The following is a 16628-nucleotide window of genomic DNA, read 5'->3' as shown; positions in this document are numbered from 1 at the left end:
AGACCTTCCTGTAATGTATTCTTAAAAAGAAAAAAAAAACCTAAAACCCAAAGAACCCAAACTATCAATCATAATTTTTTGCCCATATTCTAATTTTAAGAGAAAATTACAAAGACTGGGTTTTGTGTTTTTTTTTAAGGACATTATAAAAAAAAAAATCTGTCTTTGGGTGGTCCTGGGCTCAGGATACAGGCAGTCCAATCTCCTACACCTACATTTATATTTCTGGCCCACATGAAGAGATTTTCTGAAATGGCTCTGAAATCTTTCATTGTCAAGGAAAGATTAAATTTTATTATCCACTATACTTCCTAAGGAAACAAAGGACATCACTGGATTTTAGAAAGACTTTTCACAAATAAAACTTGAAATCAAAGTGGTGTCTTGTAGGCATCAGTTAGTCAGAAAATTCAATTACCCAAGACGCCCTGTTTCCTGAGCATGCTGGTGAAATGTGAAAAAAGGCAATGAGAAAGGGATAATGTATGCACACCCATTGACTGATTAAAACAAAAGAGATCTCAGTCCCCTCAGGGAGTCAGTCCATTTTCCTTTCCTGATAAGAAGAAATGAAGCTTCCCTTCTGCCTGGCCAAACTAACATTTGCCCATAAAATGATGCCCACCTGGCAAAGAGAGGAAAAGGACGTGAATGAAGACATTATACTGGAGTTGCTGATCAACCTGATTAATGTGTGAAACCATGTACAGTTGTGACCCAAACAACATTTATTGAGGGCCTACTATGTGCTGGGTGTACTAAAATCTTTATCTGGGTTGTATCATTTAAGGCCCCCAACAACCCCATCAGGCAGGTCCTGGTACTGGCCCCATTTCACAGATGAGGAAACTGTGTCTCGCCTAAGTGTAGTACCGGCCCAGGCATTGCCGCTGGCAAGTGGGGGGAGCCAAGATCTACACCCGGAAGACCCGTCTCCAAAGCCTGTCACATTTCAGAGGGTGAACGTGACCCAGGTTTCTGGGCCAGCATCCTGCTCACGTGCCTGGGGACCGCACATCTCCATTTACAGGAAAAACAGAACATGGTTCTGAAACCTGTCCAGTGTCAAAAGCTAACAAGGCCTAAGCCCTCACATTGTCACTGTGCCCTACTCACCTGCCATTCTCTGTCGGAGAGATAAAACCTTGATAGCCTTCAGAAAAAGTATGCCCAAACCTCTGGGGATTAATTTCTTTCTTTTTAAAGCTACATTCTTGTAATGTATCTTCTTCTCAGACATTCTTCCATTTTTTTATTGTGGTAAAATATACGCACCACAAGACCTGCTACTACTACCATTTTTAAACGTGCAATTTAGTGGGAATAAATGCATTCTCATTGTTGCGCAGTCATCCTCACCCTCCATTCTCAGAACTTTCTCACTGTCCCAGACAGAAACTCTGTCCCCACTCAACAGTAACTCCCCGTTCCTCCCCCACCACCAACACTGTAGCTGCCTTTCCCCTTTCTGTCTCTATGAATTGGACAATTCTACATACTTCGTATGAGTGGAATAGTACAAAATTTGTCCTGGTCTGGTTTCTTTCACTAAATGTAATGTGTTCAAGGTTCATCCACATTGAAACAAGTATCAAAATTTCTTTTCTTTTTAAGGCTGGATCATATTCCATTGGGTGTACATATCATAAAACCTACCCGGTGGATGGACATTTGGGTTGTTTCTACTTTTTGGCTCTCATGATTAATGTTTCTATGTACATATGTGTGTAAGCATCTGTCCATCTCTATTTTCAATTCTTTTGAGTATATACGTAAAATGGAATTGCCATATCATATGGTAATTCTACATTTAACTTTTCGAGGACGTCTCCTTCAATTTCTGAAAATGTTTCTCCATAGAAGGCAAGTTCCTGATGGACAAGAGCCTTATCCTAGGTTCCACTGGATCGTAGGGCCCAGAATAGAAAGATTTCTCACTGTATTCTCAACAGCTGTGTTTATAAATGCATAAATGAGTCAAATCAAATTCTAGTTCTCTGGAATGAGGGCAGGGCAGGACAGTTCCTACTTACGGAATCCCTCCTCCCCATGGAGCCACCAATGTGACTCAAATGAACACTGCCTTCCCACTCTCCAATTTTTTCTCTATTGCAAACACACCCAAACACATGGATGTCTTGATGCCAAAGAACATCAAAATAATCCAAGGCAAACATCAAAAGGGTTGAAAAAAAATCATTAAAGCATCAGCTGTTTCACTGATGGATCTGAGATCTTTATCCACCACTCTCATCCTTCTATATCCACCCCATGAGGAGTGAGGAGTGAGCAAATCAGAGATTTCTTTACACTTTGCCCTTGCTGAGCTTTCTATTATAAAATATGAGGACAGGGGCCAGGGAGGGTTTGCTTCCACCTCTATATGAATATCAATACCCCTTTTAGTTCATTAATACATCAGGAAGGTATTTTTCAACACATTAAATTCAATTTCAAAAAAGAATGAGCTGACACAGTCAAACACACATGACCAAAATCCATAGTGGCCATCCCTGGCTGCCCTTTCCAGCCACTCTCACTCCCGTCTTAGGGATGCAGGCATCCATTACTCAGCTAATTGGCAGGCCTGACTTCAGAAGGGGAAACTCCAGCCAGTTGTCTGGGCATTTCATGACTTAAGTGCACTCTGACATGAACGATATTAATGGGGCTCCAAATTTTAACTATTGATGGCTTTCAGTAGGAATTTACATTTCTGTCCTCCCGGGGCCCACAAATCACTAAATTCTCACCTGTGGTGAAGACAGCCACAAGGGGGAATTGGTTTCAAAGATGGAAAACATGATAATATATGTACTGCACCTTCCTATGAGCAAATACACATAATTGTCTTTTCCCCCCTTTTTCTACATTAAATTTTCAACTCTTTACTACATCTTTTAATGAAAGCAGTGACTGAAAAATATAAACATGGATACATAATTCCCAATGAATTGGTCTTAGTGTAACTTGTAAAAACTGGATTAATGGTACAAAGCATGTACTTTATAAAAATAGCCTGTAGAAAAAAGCATTAAGCAATTACAACTCCAGCTCTGAAGGCTCCAATATTATAGGGTAATATTTCCTTAATGTTAGACTTCATTAACCCTAAGATAATCTCTCATAAATTTTGCTGATTTTTTAAAGAGAAAAAAATAAATTATGTTTATTAAACTACTGAATATGTTTATGAAAACAAGACATAATCTAGTGCCATAAACTTCTTGTCTTTATCTGAATGATCAAGGAGCTCATAAATAAAATATCACATAACAAAGTGAGTGTTAAAATTCATTACTGTAATAGCTATGTTCATGATCTATTTCATTAACACTCCTCCTCTCCTTGGATAAATGGGCTTCTTAGCCTACGAGAGGAAAGCCATTTACAAGACAAAATACTAAGCCGCTTTTTCTCATTTTCCCTTATCTCTTCTATTCCTAACTTTCTAAATTAATTCTTCTCTTAAATCTTATTGTTCCTTCCAGTGTAACTCACAGCACATTAGAGAGAGTACAGAAAATTGGAGCAAAGAAATGGGTCTATAGAGTATAAGTTAATTAGGGATCTAAGTGACTGGTGATGAGATTTGATGACATGGAGCCCCAAAGTGAATTTAGAAGCTTATCTTCTTAAAATATTTGAGAATGAAACACAAATAATAGAACTGCGAGAAATATTCAGTATATCAAGCAATCTACGTGAGCTTAATAACTAAACTCCATTTCCTGTTTAACTATATATTGCAGCACCACTGTTTCTTTGTACAGAATTTTCCAACCTTTATCTTCAGTGATTTTGCAGGTGATTTTATTTTTATAGATGTGTGCGCACACAAACAGTCAGAGAGAAAGGTGAATGCTTTCCTAGGAGTTACCAAAAACAGATAGATGTGTATATATGGGACTCTAAACCACAGTGAAATGTACCAACTCAAATCACCAAGTGGGTTTCCCAGCTAAGGAAACCCAAAATGGTTCTACGTTCTACTCCGACAATTTGTTTAATCTTAATTCAATAGAGTCCTAGGATACAGCATCCTCTACCCAGATAATAAGCGGAGGATGCTGTTTATGATAATGGCAGAAATTAAAACAGAATTTTACAACCGCTGAGCTGAAAGAAGGCAAAAATCCCCACACGAATATTAAACAGTGTAAATAAAAAAGAATCCACTTGTTTTTATTCCAAACTACATACCAATTTATCTGCCACTGATTCCGTGTAAAGCCCACATTCATGAAACTCTACATGTAGGGCGATAATGAAAGTAGTAATTGAACTCAACAACCATTTGTGGAGCATCTTCCCCAGTGAGGCATGAGGGGCAGAGGAGGGAAGATGCAATGCCCTCAAGAAGCTTCCATTTTGTGGGTACAGTGTGATCAGCGACTCAGCACACTATACCAGACAGATAGTGGTCAGCGCTGCCCTAGAGTGATAATGTAGTTAAGGGAGTGAGCCATGCTGACCATTCTCCAACCAGGGCTTTTGGGATGAAAGGACATTGAGCTGGGTCTGCAAGAAAAGACAAGATTCTGATTGCCTGAGATCCTAGGTGGAAGGCATTCCATGGGCATGCCTTACAGCAGGCAGGGGATTGGCCATGAGAACTTAGTTTCCAACCCCACAACCATATGGAGCACCACAAAGGAGCCCCATCTTGCCCCCTTCAAGAGAGGGTGGGAGCGTTCACATGTGACAGGGAACAGCAAGTCACCAGGGGCAACACTCCTGACACTCTCATACCATTTATCCCAGAAATAATTGGTAATTATGATGTGTGGTTCTCAAACCTGGCTCATGTGCTACACATGAACGCAACAAGAGAATTCTCTGCAAAAAAGAGATCCACAAACCTAGGTCTGAGTAAGATGCTTGGCTTTAAATAAAAATAGCTGATGGTCACTGAGCACTTCCCATGTCTCAGGCACTGCTCTAAGCACTGTACACACCACATGAACTCCTTTAGTCCTCAAAACAGCTCTAGTATTGCCTCCACTGTACACACAAAAAATAGAAGTAAAAGAGGTTAAGCGATTTGCCCAAGTTCACATAGATAATAAGTAGTAAGGCTGGGATTTAAATGACAAGTGGGCTGACACCAGAAACCCCCACTCCTGACAATCATATGTGACAGAGATTGCTGTGTGCTCGTCAAAATCCATTTCTTCTACCTCATGGGCACACTGAGTTGAGCTCCCAGCTTTCTCGTAGAGATGTGACCGCGTGACTGAGTTCTAGCCAATGGACATGAGAAGGAACATATGCCATCTCTAAGCCTGGCCCATCAGAATCTTCCTATATAGTCCTCCACATTCTCTCTTTTCCTCTGTGTGCCGGAAGATGGGGGGTGGGGAATCATCCATAAAATTCTGAGGCTCCTTGGAATTGCCCAAGAGGGTGCAGAAAGGAGGGGAAATGGAGTAAGGCCTGGGTCCCTGAGAAATGGCATGGAGCACAGCTCCATCCCAAGTGCCAGTTGGACTTCATGTGGCTATAAAGAGATAGACTTCTATTGTGTTACGATCTAGAAATTTGGTTACATCATTTAGCCAACGTGACACAAATCTACCTCCCAAGTCATCCCTCTGGTCTCATCCTCTACATGATGACAAAAGAGGTTTCAAAGTCATCAGCACAAATGTGGCAGTCTTGCAAAGTGACAAAGAAAATAGTCTAGAATCGGCTGAGCCAGAATTGGAATCCAGCTCCTCCAATTTACTATACAATCTTGGGCAAGTTACTGAACATTCATGTGCCTTGGAGTCCCAGATATAATACCTACCATATAGGATTGTTTCCTTAAAAAAAAAAAAAAAAAAAAAAAGATTGTTTCCTTTAGGGGAAACATGCATGTAAAGGACTTAGGACAGTGATGGGCACATAGAAAGCATCCACTAATACTATACTCAACATTGTTGCTAATTAAGTCTTCCACAAAATGAACATCTGTATCAGTGAGGATGTTTAGCTGCACAGAACAAAAAAATAAAACAGTGAAATATCAACGGCCTAAGTAAAACAGAAGTTTATTTCTCTGATCCATAGTCAAAGTCCAAAGATAGGCAGTCCAGAGCTGTATGGCGGCTCCAAGAAGTCCTCAGGGACACAGGCTCCTTCCAGCTCTAAGCCCCGCTATCCCTAGCATGTGGCCCTCATCCTCATGGTCCATTATAAATGCTGGACGCCAGCCATCACAACGAGCTCCATGCAGTAGAATGGGAGGCAACACACAAACAAACAAAAACCCTTTCCTTTCTAAGAAAGCATTCTGGAAGTCACACATAATACTTTCATTGAAGCCACATGGCCACACCTCGCTGCCAGCTGCAAAGGAGGAAGGCGTGGCAACATGCATAGTTAAAAACCAGGAATTCTTGTCTGTAAAAGGATGGAGAAAACGGATGTGGGATGCAACCAGAAATCCTGCCCCAGCACAAGAATCGGTAAAAGCAAGCAAGCTATACTCTTAATCCAAAGATCTGATAAACTCTAGAGGAAAAAAAAAACTCCTTTAAAAAGGAAATTCCTAGTACACGCCCCTGCATTTTCTACTCTTGCCTTCCTACAATCCATTCTCCACACAGGGCAGCCAGCATAGTATGTTAAAAATGTAAGCCATGCCCCCACTTAAAACCCTCCAAAGGCTTCCCACTGCAAATCGAGTTAAGGAGTATGGATTTTATTTGTAACATAAGGTCCCACCTGGTCTGGCCTGTGCACCACCCTGACCCCCCTCATGCCACGGCTGTGTGCACCCCACAGCAAAGCCTGGCTGCCTTCTGCTGCTGCTCTGCTTGCGCCGTGCACATGCCAGCTCGCCCCTGCCTAGAGACCTTGCACCGCCCGTGTTCTTTCTGAATCTCGCCTGTCCCCTGGTCTTCCCGACAGGCTGCTTCTTGTCACTCAGATCTCAGCTGGAAACACCACCTTATCAGAGCCTTCCCTGACCCCCAGTCACACCCTACCTCACACACCACACATCACCTTACTGTAACTCTGAGCAAAACACTCCTCACTATTTGATATTTTTCCTGCTTACGTATTTGTCTGCTTCCTTATTAGAATGCATGTTCCTGTTACAGGAATGTCCATCTTACCCTTCAAAAAAACTCCCCCAACCCCACCCACTGCAACTCCAAATTATCATCTAAGTTGACATTCATTGATCGCACAAATATTTACTGAACACCTGCTATGTGCCAGGCACAACAACATGGTAATGTGACACTGCCCCAGTCAAAGCCCCTTTTTACTAAAGTGACCGTACAGACACTGACACCTTCTGTTTCAATCAGTTTATTTAATTACAGACTTTTTCTTGCCTGAGACTCCAAGCACAATAAAATGATGTTCAAGGAGTCCAAGGAAGTAACATACTGGATCTTTTAACAGAAACTGAAGGGAGGGAGTGGAGGTGGTTTTTATGGCATCTTAAGACCACTAAGTGAACAGCAGCTAGAAATTTTTAAAATTTGCCCATGAGGTTCAGGAACATGTGCTTGCCCTGGACATAATCCACTTTATTATTTTTTTTAATCCTGAGAGGACAGATTTTTGTACCCACAGATGTCCTCACAGGAAATCCAATGAGTACACGTGCAGGAAATGCTATCCAGCAACAGTCTATGGCTCCCACACACTCAGGCTGGATGTGCAGAGGAAGTCAAAACATGCAGGAGGATCCACAGAAGTGGTGATGGGGAGAGAGAAGGAGAAAGGGGAGTAGGGGAGGGAGAAAGTGCATGCCAGCGAGAGGAGGGGAAACGAGAAAAGGGAGAAGGAAGGAAAACAAATCAAAGAAAGAACAGCTATTAAAAATGCTGAGTTGAAAATGCTTCGGATGGCCTCTGACATCTAATAAGTCATCTGTCTTTCTCAATTCAGAAAAGTCATTACTTACTAGTGAACTAATACCAGCAACTGTGACAAGTAAAAACAACAAAGCCCATAAAAATATAAAAGTTCACCCCTTGCAGTTAGGCGAAAAAAAAAAAAAAAAGAATGTATTCAATTTCTCAGATGAAAAACATTTGAACTGACTGAATTTATTGTAATGCAACTTGTATTATATGTTGGGAAAATGAAAAGGGGAAAAAAATAGCCACTGCTCAGCCCGTCTTCAACTTTTCCTTGGAAAACAGAATACAATACGTTGTTTGAGAGCATGAACTCTTCACAGAAGCCAGTCATAAAGCATCAACATGGCATTCTGGCTTTAGGCCATCCATTCTCAAAAAAAGGCATGAATTAACAGCACCTCTGCCCTGCCCACAAGGATCACCATCTCAGAGGGTAGAACGTATGCCTCAAGAGCAGCTGGAGGGATGCAGGTCAGATAGAAGGAAGAACCTGAGAGCCCTCGGGCTAACCAGAGGCATGGGAAGAGTCTTCTTCCCTGGGAGAGGCTGCAAGTAATCGTGTTCAGAAACACACCAGGCAAGATGACAGCACAAGGATGTCATCAAAAGCAAAAGGAGCTTTGCCTTCCCACAGCCATAAATGTCATGACCATCCCAGGACTCCTCTTTGATTCCTCTCTGTCTTTCATTCCTACAGCCAATCCACCAACAGGCACTGCTGTTATATTAAAAATATAACCTGAATCTCTCTACTTGCTTGCAACTTTACCTCCCACTCCCTAGGTCATACCACCACATCTATCTTCAGAGGCTACCACAATGACTCCTAACTCGACCCCCAGCTTCTATTCTTGCTGACCCAATTTCCAACCAGCAGCCAGGGAGGTTTTCAAAAATACCAATCAGATTCCATCATCTCACTGCTTAGAACTCGTGATTGGCTTCACTGGTTTCCCATCGTTTTGAATTTAATCTAAACTCCTTCCTAGGCTCAACATCTCCACAGTTGGCTCTGGCCTCCTCCTCCTCTATCAGCCTTCTACTCTCACATTCCCAGGCAGCCCCACCAGTCTCCTTTCTCTCCCTTGAACTTGCCTGGGGCTTTGCACCTGCTGTTCCTGCTGCCTGGACAATCTCCCCTGAGCTTCTCACAGCTGTATGCTCACCATTCCATGCTCTCATCAAGAGCTGCCTTTTTGAAGAGGCCTTTCCTAGCCAGTGTATCAAAACTGTGCCTCTTCCTCCATGTCACTCTCTATCCCATCACCTGTTTCTTAGGGCCATAGGAAATTGATCCGTATGGAACTTTTTTTTATTTACCATCATCCTTCTCAACAGGACTGTAAGTTCCCCAAGTGTAATGTCATCATCAGCCTTGTCCACCGATACATTTTCGACTAGTCCAACAAGCACCTAGCATATAGAAGGTGGTCAGTAAATGTCTGCAGAGTAAAGGGATAAATGAAATGCAAAGGTTATAACGATGAAAGGACCTCTTAAGATTCTGGAGAGTCTCAACTCACAACTCCACCTATTTTATATATGGAAGAACAGAGGCACAGAAAAATCAACCCAATCTCAGCCGCAGTTAACACACAGTATAGTACTCATATCCTATACCACATGTGAGCTTCCCCTTCTATCCAGAGCTGGGGGTCTGAATCAGGTAGTCCCAGACCACTCCTAACAGGCAAAGAACAACATAAACCTTGAGGAATAACACTGCACAACAAGGAGTACTGCACAGGCAAGGCAGGTGCCGATACATGGCAGCTGAAAGTGGCTACCCAGGATACAATTCACATTGGACCTGGTCTCAGAATTGTAGGAGTGAATGTATCCAAGGCAAATCACAGAAGTAACAAACTCTCAAAAAAGTACATCAGAAAAAAGAAGTGCTTTGTTTTAACACAGTCTTCCTTTAATGTGATCCTGGAGGATCAACACTAACAAAATGTTTACAGAGAGATATGAGAACACACCCAAGATAAGATCTTTGGTCCTAGCTGGCCCAGTTGCTTAACTTCCTTGGGCCCCATTCAGGATTAAATCAGCCTGGCCCAGACTTGAGATCATTAGTGTATACTCTCATGACTTTACTATACTCAAGTATACCACGTATACTATTTACTGAATATTTGACTTCAACAAATTTATTTCTAGAAGAAATTTTATATCATCTCCACAAGAAAAGTATCATTTGCCAATGGCCCATAGGATACACGTACCCACATGTTAACAGGAAAACAAACCCTATTATTCAATTCTACCTAACTTCTCTTTGTGAAGTACTGAAGAGTGAGTCAGAGCCTGAGGCTTCACCTTGATTAAAAAGAAGAATTTATCAAGTATAATAAGAAGGTATGAAAGACAGACCAGCACCAAACTGGTGTTTTTTCCTAGAGGTCATCCAAAAGACTGAAGGAGAATTGAAGAGGGAGTAACACTCTCATTGTATGAGGCCATGTTGGCCTCTGCTGTGTCTGTTTACATGTCAAACCAGGCTACATGGCTGTGGACACAAATGCCACTTTGGGAAGTACTAGGTTTGAACACGGCATCCTGAAGGCCTCCACTAATGTTCTATCATCCTATGACTGAAGATCAATGTGGGTGACCCACATGATGAAAGAAGCAATGGATTTAGTAATGCTGATAGGGCTGAAAGAGAATTTCCTAGGAGTAAATGAGAAACAAAGATCATTGTGGAGGTTGGGGGGAGGATAATGGCAATGATAATGACCACCGTAATAGCAACTAACATTTATTTGGTGCTTACTGTGGGCAAGGGGTCATAGTCAGGAATTTGATCTTCACATCTTTTACTTTGAGGTAGATGAGCTTCCTTTTCAATAGCTTTATTAAGGTACAAGTGATACATACCAAAAAAAGAAAAGAAAGAAAAGAAAAGAAAAGAAAAGAAAAGAAAAGAAAAGAAAAGAAAAGAAAAGAAAAGAAAAGAAAAGAAAAAAGAAAAGAAAAGAAAGAAAGAAAGAAAGAAAAAAAGAAAAGAAAAGCTCACATGTTGAACATATATAATTTGATGAGTTTGGATATATGCTTCCACCATGATACTATTACCACGATCAAGATAACAAACATATCCATTACCTACAAAAGTCTCCTTGTGTCCCTTTTTTTTTTGAGGTAAGTACAATTATATTCCTATTTTACAGAAGAAGAAAGTTAAACTTAGCTAAGAAAACAAAATATTTATTATTTTGATGTAAAACAGCTGAGGTTATTTAAATGTTTGCCAAACTTTTTTGACCATGACCCACAATAAAATACAGTAGGTTAAACCACGTTCAATTCCCAATATTTGCCTGTGTCTTTCCTACAGAAATGGCTATTTCATTTGTTCAATCTAATGTGCTTTATGTTGGGACTAAATACACAAAAGAAATATAGACACACACATGTGTGTATATATAGGCACATAAAATATAAACATTCTGATATGAATATATCTGTATGTGTGCATACATCTGTGTATACACACATAAATGTAGATATCTGATAGAAAGGTTGTGTGAACTAGTATTTATCCTAATTATGTGCCATAATTAAATCTCTTAATGGCTGTATTTTATTTTAGAATATAGAATTTATGTTGGCCATTTCAAAAATTGAACTCTGGGATTTTCTACTCTGTTCTATTTTTTATAATGTTGGTTACAACCCACTACATTGATTTTACAGGTCACTAATGGGATGCAACTCCCAGCCTGAAAAATACTGAATTAAAGGAACTCTAATCATAATCAAGAATATCACAGAGTCACCTTGAGCTAGATGATGACTAGCATCTCGTGCCACCTCTTCAAGTTATAAAGCAATGAGAAGCACTGGGCCTGGCACACCATTTTTGTTAGATAAACAGAATTTCTATAATTGAGCTCCAAGAGTAACGATCATGCTAAATAACATATCATAAGTTTAGTTGTTTAAGGGCAATATAAGGAAAAGGAATTCTGATAGATGTCTATTTTTTTCCTTAAATTACTTAACAATAAAAACCTCTTACTTAAATATTTAAGTATGAAGGTATCACCAAATGATAGTTTGAGAAACCAAGGATGGTATCCTGTGGACAAATGTTTCAGAGCTAAAAATGAGTAGGAATATGAAGTGGGGCTGCTAGTTTCTTATCCCAAATCTTAAGCATAAAAATGTAATTTGACTCTAAATGGCATTCATGTTTTACACTTGGGGAAAAAATTATATAATTTGCAAAAATTCAATCTTAATAACAATTCAGTGTAGTAAACACTAGATTGGGACTCCGAAGACCTGTGAGCCTGGGAAAGCCAACTTCTTGGATCAGAGTCAGACCCTAAGTTTCCTCTACATCTAATATTTTAGGACTGCATGACCATAATATATCTGGTGGTAATTTTCAGAATCATTTTAATGAAAGGATACAGCATTCCAAGATCACCCAAATGGTGAAAGCTCCCAATCTGGCAATAAAAACTCAGAGCAAGCCAAGGGTTCTCACCACACAGCAACTCAAGTAATCCCAGTGTATCCCTTCAGAAACCCATTCAGTTATGTTATTTCTTCTCAAGCCTGGTCCCTATCACATAGCATAAGTTATAATTTTATGTATCACATTACTCTTTTCATGTTAACCAAGCACCTTTCTTGGAGTTTCTTTCTTGAGTGTTTTCAATGTACAGGCAAAATTTACTTGAATAACACCATAATTAAATCTCTTAGCAGCTGTATTTTACTTCAGAAAAAAAGGAATTATATTGAACTTTTTATTGAATTGTCATTTTTATCTTAACTGTGGCTTAACCTTGTAATCTAATTATTTTTTCTAAACCTACTTTACAGCTAATAAAAGAAAGTTATGAAAAATTAAATTACATAATAAAGCATGTAACAGGTATAGCTATCATGAGACTCTCAGATTGAAAAACTAGCATGAAATAATTTACCTTATTGAAAAGCGGGGTTTTTTTTACTCATATTTTTAAAAACATTAAATAAAATGAAGAAACCTTTTTAAATGGAATAGTAAATCAGGCTGCTCTAATTCCTGTATATACCTTTAGAAAGGCCCATTGTATAACATTGTATATACAATCATCATAATGTTATGCCCGCTTCTCAATCACAGTAGAAAGAATCAATCCTACAAGACTGACTGATAAGGTCCCTGCTAAAAAGGAAAAGGACTACTTCCACTTCCCTCTTACCTCACTTTCAAAGCATTTAGTTTTTAACTTTAAACAATTTTTTTTAATTCATCCTTGTTTTCCCCTAAATGCTTTATTTTCCATAAAAGCCATGTCAAAATTTAGTCTTCAAAAGTAGGGTGCTCATGCCTGCAAAACATCTGCACAGATAAATATTGTGAAAATGACTATTATGATGAAATAAAATGCATTCAAGTAATTCTTGGCCACTAGGAATCCATTAAACAATACCTTAGCTCTAAGATCATCAAAATCTCCAACAAATATTTGTAAGACTTGGTAAATAGGGACACCCTTGCCGCAGGTCAGAGAAAGCTACAAAAGTGTATGCATGTGCCTCCCTAATTTACACTTGGATTTTCCCGAATCCTGAACTCAAAGTTCTGATCTTAGCTAAGACAGCAGATAATCCTATCTTCATAGTAGTTTGGCCAAAAAGAATTTTAAGTAGCTTCACCAATTACCTCTTAAGTGAAGTGAACAAAGACCATCAAATGTATTGCAAGGAGAATTCAGCGGGTTGAGATTTTATCGTTTTGGTTTGCTTAAGCCAAACACCTCTTCCAGTCCAAAATTAAATCAATTATTTAATGAGCTCTCAACTAACTTTGGTGGAGCAATTAACACTATATAAAACAGGGCATGGCATCAGGTACAATGAAAGACACGTTAAACAACACCCCTGTTCCCCAGGGAGAATTGTTAATCTAGGTGATGGTCAGACACTGATAGGAAGAAAGGCCAAATTTATTAAGTCTAGACTGGAGAAACCTGGCAAACAACTTCCTTAGTGATCCAGGTTCACCCAACCAAGTTCGTACTATGACCCCTTGAGATAAGGTGATAATAAGTCCTCCCTGGTATTTTTTCCCCAAAACCCATAACCCCCAATATAATCATAAGAAAACAATTCAGGCAAACCCAAGTTGAGAGACCCTTGACATAATACCTGAGCAGCATATCTCAAAACTGTCAAGGTCATGAACAACAAGGCTGAATCATCACAGACCAGAGGAGATCAACAAGACATGACACCTAAATACAGTGGTGTCTGGGACCCTGGCCTGGAGGTGAGCACAGAAGAAGGACATTAATGGAAAGAGTGATGAAATCCAAATAAAGTCTGGAGTTTTAGTTAATAATGTTCCCATGTCGATTTTTGAAATTTGACAAAAATACCATGGTGATGTGAAAGCCTAACAACAGGGGAAACTGAAACTGGGTTGGAGTATAGAAAAAGTCTGTACTATGCTTGCTACTTTTCTATAAACCTGAAATTAAAACAAAGTAACATTTGTCTTAAAAAGCCAATATAGGGACACCTGGGTGACTCAGCAGTTGAGCATCTATCTTTGTCTCAGGGTGTGATCCCGGGGTTCTGGGATCAAGTCCCACATTGGGCTCCCTGGGAGGAGCCTGCTTCTCCCTCTGCCTGTGTCTGTGCTGCTCTCTCTGTGTCTCTCATGAATATAATAAAATCTTTTTAAATAAATAAATAGCCAATATATACTGTGTACATACATACATAACAGTGAGAATGAAACAAAAAAAAAATATAAGTGGTAAGGAGGTTTTCTAACAATTACCTTTAGGTTGAATTTGATGAAACTGCCAATATTTCATCTTTCTTTTTTTTTTAAGATTTTATTTATTTATTTATTTATGAGAGAGATGGAGACAGAGAGAAATTCCATGCACAGGAGGAGGGGCAGAGGGAGAGGGAGAGAGAATCTTGAGCAGAGTCCACACTGTGCATGGAACCCGATGCAGGGCTTGATCCCATGACCCTGACTGAGATCACAAGCTGAGCCAAAACCAAGAGTCAAACGTTTAAACAACTGAGCCGCCTGGGGGCCCCTTACTGTTCTGACCTATTAAGTAGCATTTTCATATAATTCAGCCTAATATATGGCTGTGAACTGGGAAGCCCTCATGATGAAATGGAGCTTATCCTGGATATGGAAGGAACTGAAAGGAGAAGGGGACAGTGTGAGCCAAGGTGGGGAACACACACGATGTGACAAAAGACAGGGGACAATCCCACCAATGCATTTTAAGCCAGGAAGTAGCAGAAAATTCTTTGTCGGAGGAAGGACACTGAGCAGGGCCTTAAGTTTTAGTAAATAAAAAAGAGACCGGGGGCACCTGGGTGGCTCAGTTGGTTGAGCATCCGACTCTTGGTTTTGGCTCAGCTCATGATCTCAAGGTTGTGGGATCGAGCCCCATGCTGGGCTCTAGGCTCAGCATGGAGTCTGCTTGTCTCTCTCCTTCTGCTCCTTTCCTTGCTCCTGCACTGTCTTCTCAACTATCTTAACAAAAAAAGAAGGAGAAGATGGAGAAGGAGAAGGAGGAAGAGGAGGAGAAGGAGAAGAAGAAGAAAAAAGAAGGAAGAAAGAAGAAGAAGAAAGAATGAACCTGGCCTCCAAGTGACCAGGAATGTCTTCTGGAAAGGCCTGTAGCCTCTAGTGACATTGACATGTGAGCTATTCCTACGACACCGAGGGCCTTATTTTTCTAGCCCAAAGGAAAATTCCAGCACAGCAGAAAGATTGCTACAACACGGAGGGCCGCATGAAGTCCTAATTCTGGCTCTGCCACCGATAAGGTACCATAGCCCAAACAAGTCCCTTCCTCTGTCTCAACCTCAGATCCCCACCCCCAGACACAAGGGGAGGTGCAAGAGTGGCTCTGTAAGGCCTCCTCCAGCCCTAAAACACTAGCTCCAGCTCGGAATATGTTTCCTGGCTCTCAGAAGCAACATGTGGTTCACTCAAATAGAATGATGCAAGATCCGTGAAAGCAAAAACACTGAGAATAAAAGGACTGTGTTTTTATACACAAGAGTCTATTCTTTTATGATACATGTCTAGACCCCTCTAAATATTTAAACAACAATACTATACCAGTATGAAAACTCCCTAAATCAGGCTCTGTGGTTAAGGAGGATATATGAACAGATGTGATCTTATTAAGGCCCTAATGTAACTCACAAACAATTTGTCATATCTGACGGGTATTGTTAAATTATGTCCACCTGCCAGAGGCAACCAGAGAAATTACCATCCGCCTTTACTCGGCTTCTACTCAAAATTCCCTAAAAAGCTCCTGTAGATGTGTCTAGGATATGTATTTTTTAAAGCAGTAACCTAATTGTCACCAGCACATAACAGCCAATGTCTCACAATTCCTTTTCATGTATATTTTATTATGGGTCCAACTGTTTCAACACCCTAGTGGTTCAACTTTAATGTAGCTCAGGAAACCCCCTAAGTAATATCACAAAATGCTTAACATCTGTGAAACTTGGACCCAAAAATGTTCCAATTTTTTCTTCGGTTTGGGAGGGGGAAACGGGGCGGTGGGGGGCGGGAGGGGGTGCTGCACTAGCCAGGGTTTTCATTAACAATCATGTTCGGGCTCACAGTTTTTCTTGATCACCTCACAGGCAGGAAGAATGTTTCCAGTTTACCTTATAAATGCTCAGAATCATTTCAAACTGCAAGCACCACGCTTGCTTAGAGTCAGTTTAAAATGAACCCATTTCAAACTTTCC

General features: G+C 40.3%; 1 protein-coding gene and 1 long non-coding RNA gene across 3 annotated transcripts in view; both read right to left on the bottom strand.

Moving 5' to 3' along the window:
• LRMDA (leucine rich melanocyte differentiation associated) overlaps nt 1–16628 on the bottom strand; it is a 1014859-nt gene that overhangs the window by 700174 nt on the left and 298057 nt on the right. The gene's annotated exons all lie outside the window — the stretch shown is intronic.
• Nucleotides 1–16628, bottom strand: part of LOC111095501 — a 161480-nt gene that overhangs the window by 143106 nt on the left and 1746 nt on the right. The gene's annotated exons all lie outside the window — the stretch shown is intronic.

The sequence above is a fragment of the Canis lupus genome, chromosome 4 (genome assembly GCF_011100685.1).
Source record: "Canis lupus familiaris isolate Mischka breed German Shepherd chromosome 4, alternate assembly UU_Cfam_GSD_1.0, whole genome shotgun sequence".
Lineage (NCBI taxonomy): Eukaryota > Metazoa > Chordata > Mammalia > Carnivora > Canidae > Canis > Canis lupus.
This window is presented reverse-complemented; position numbering and strand designations above follow the sequence as displayed.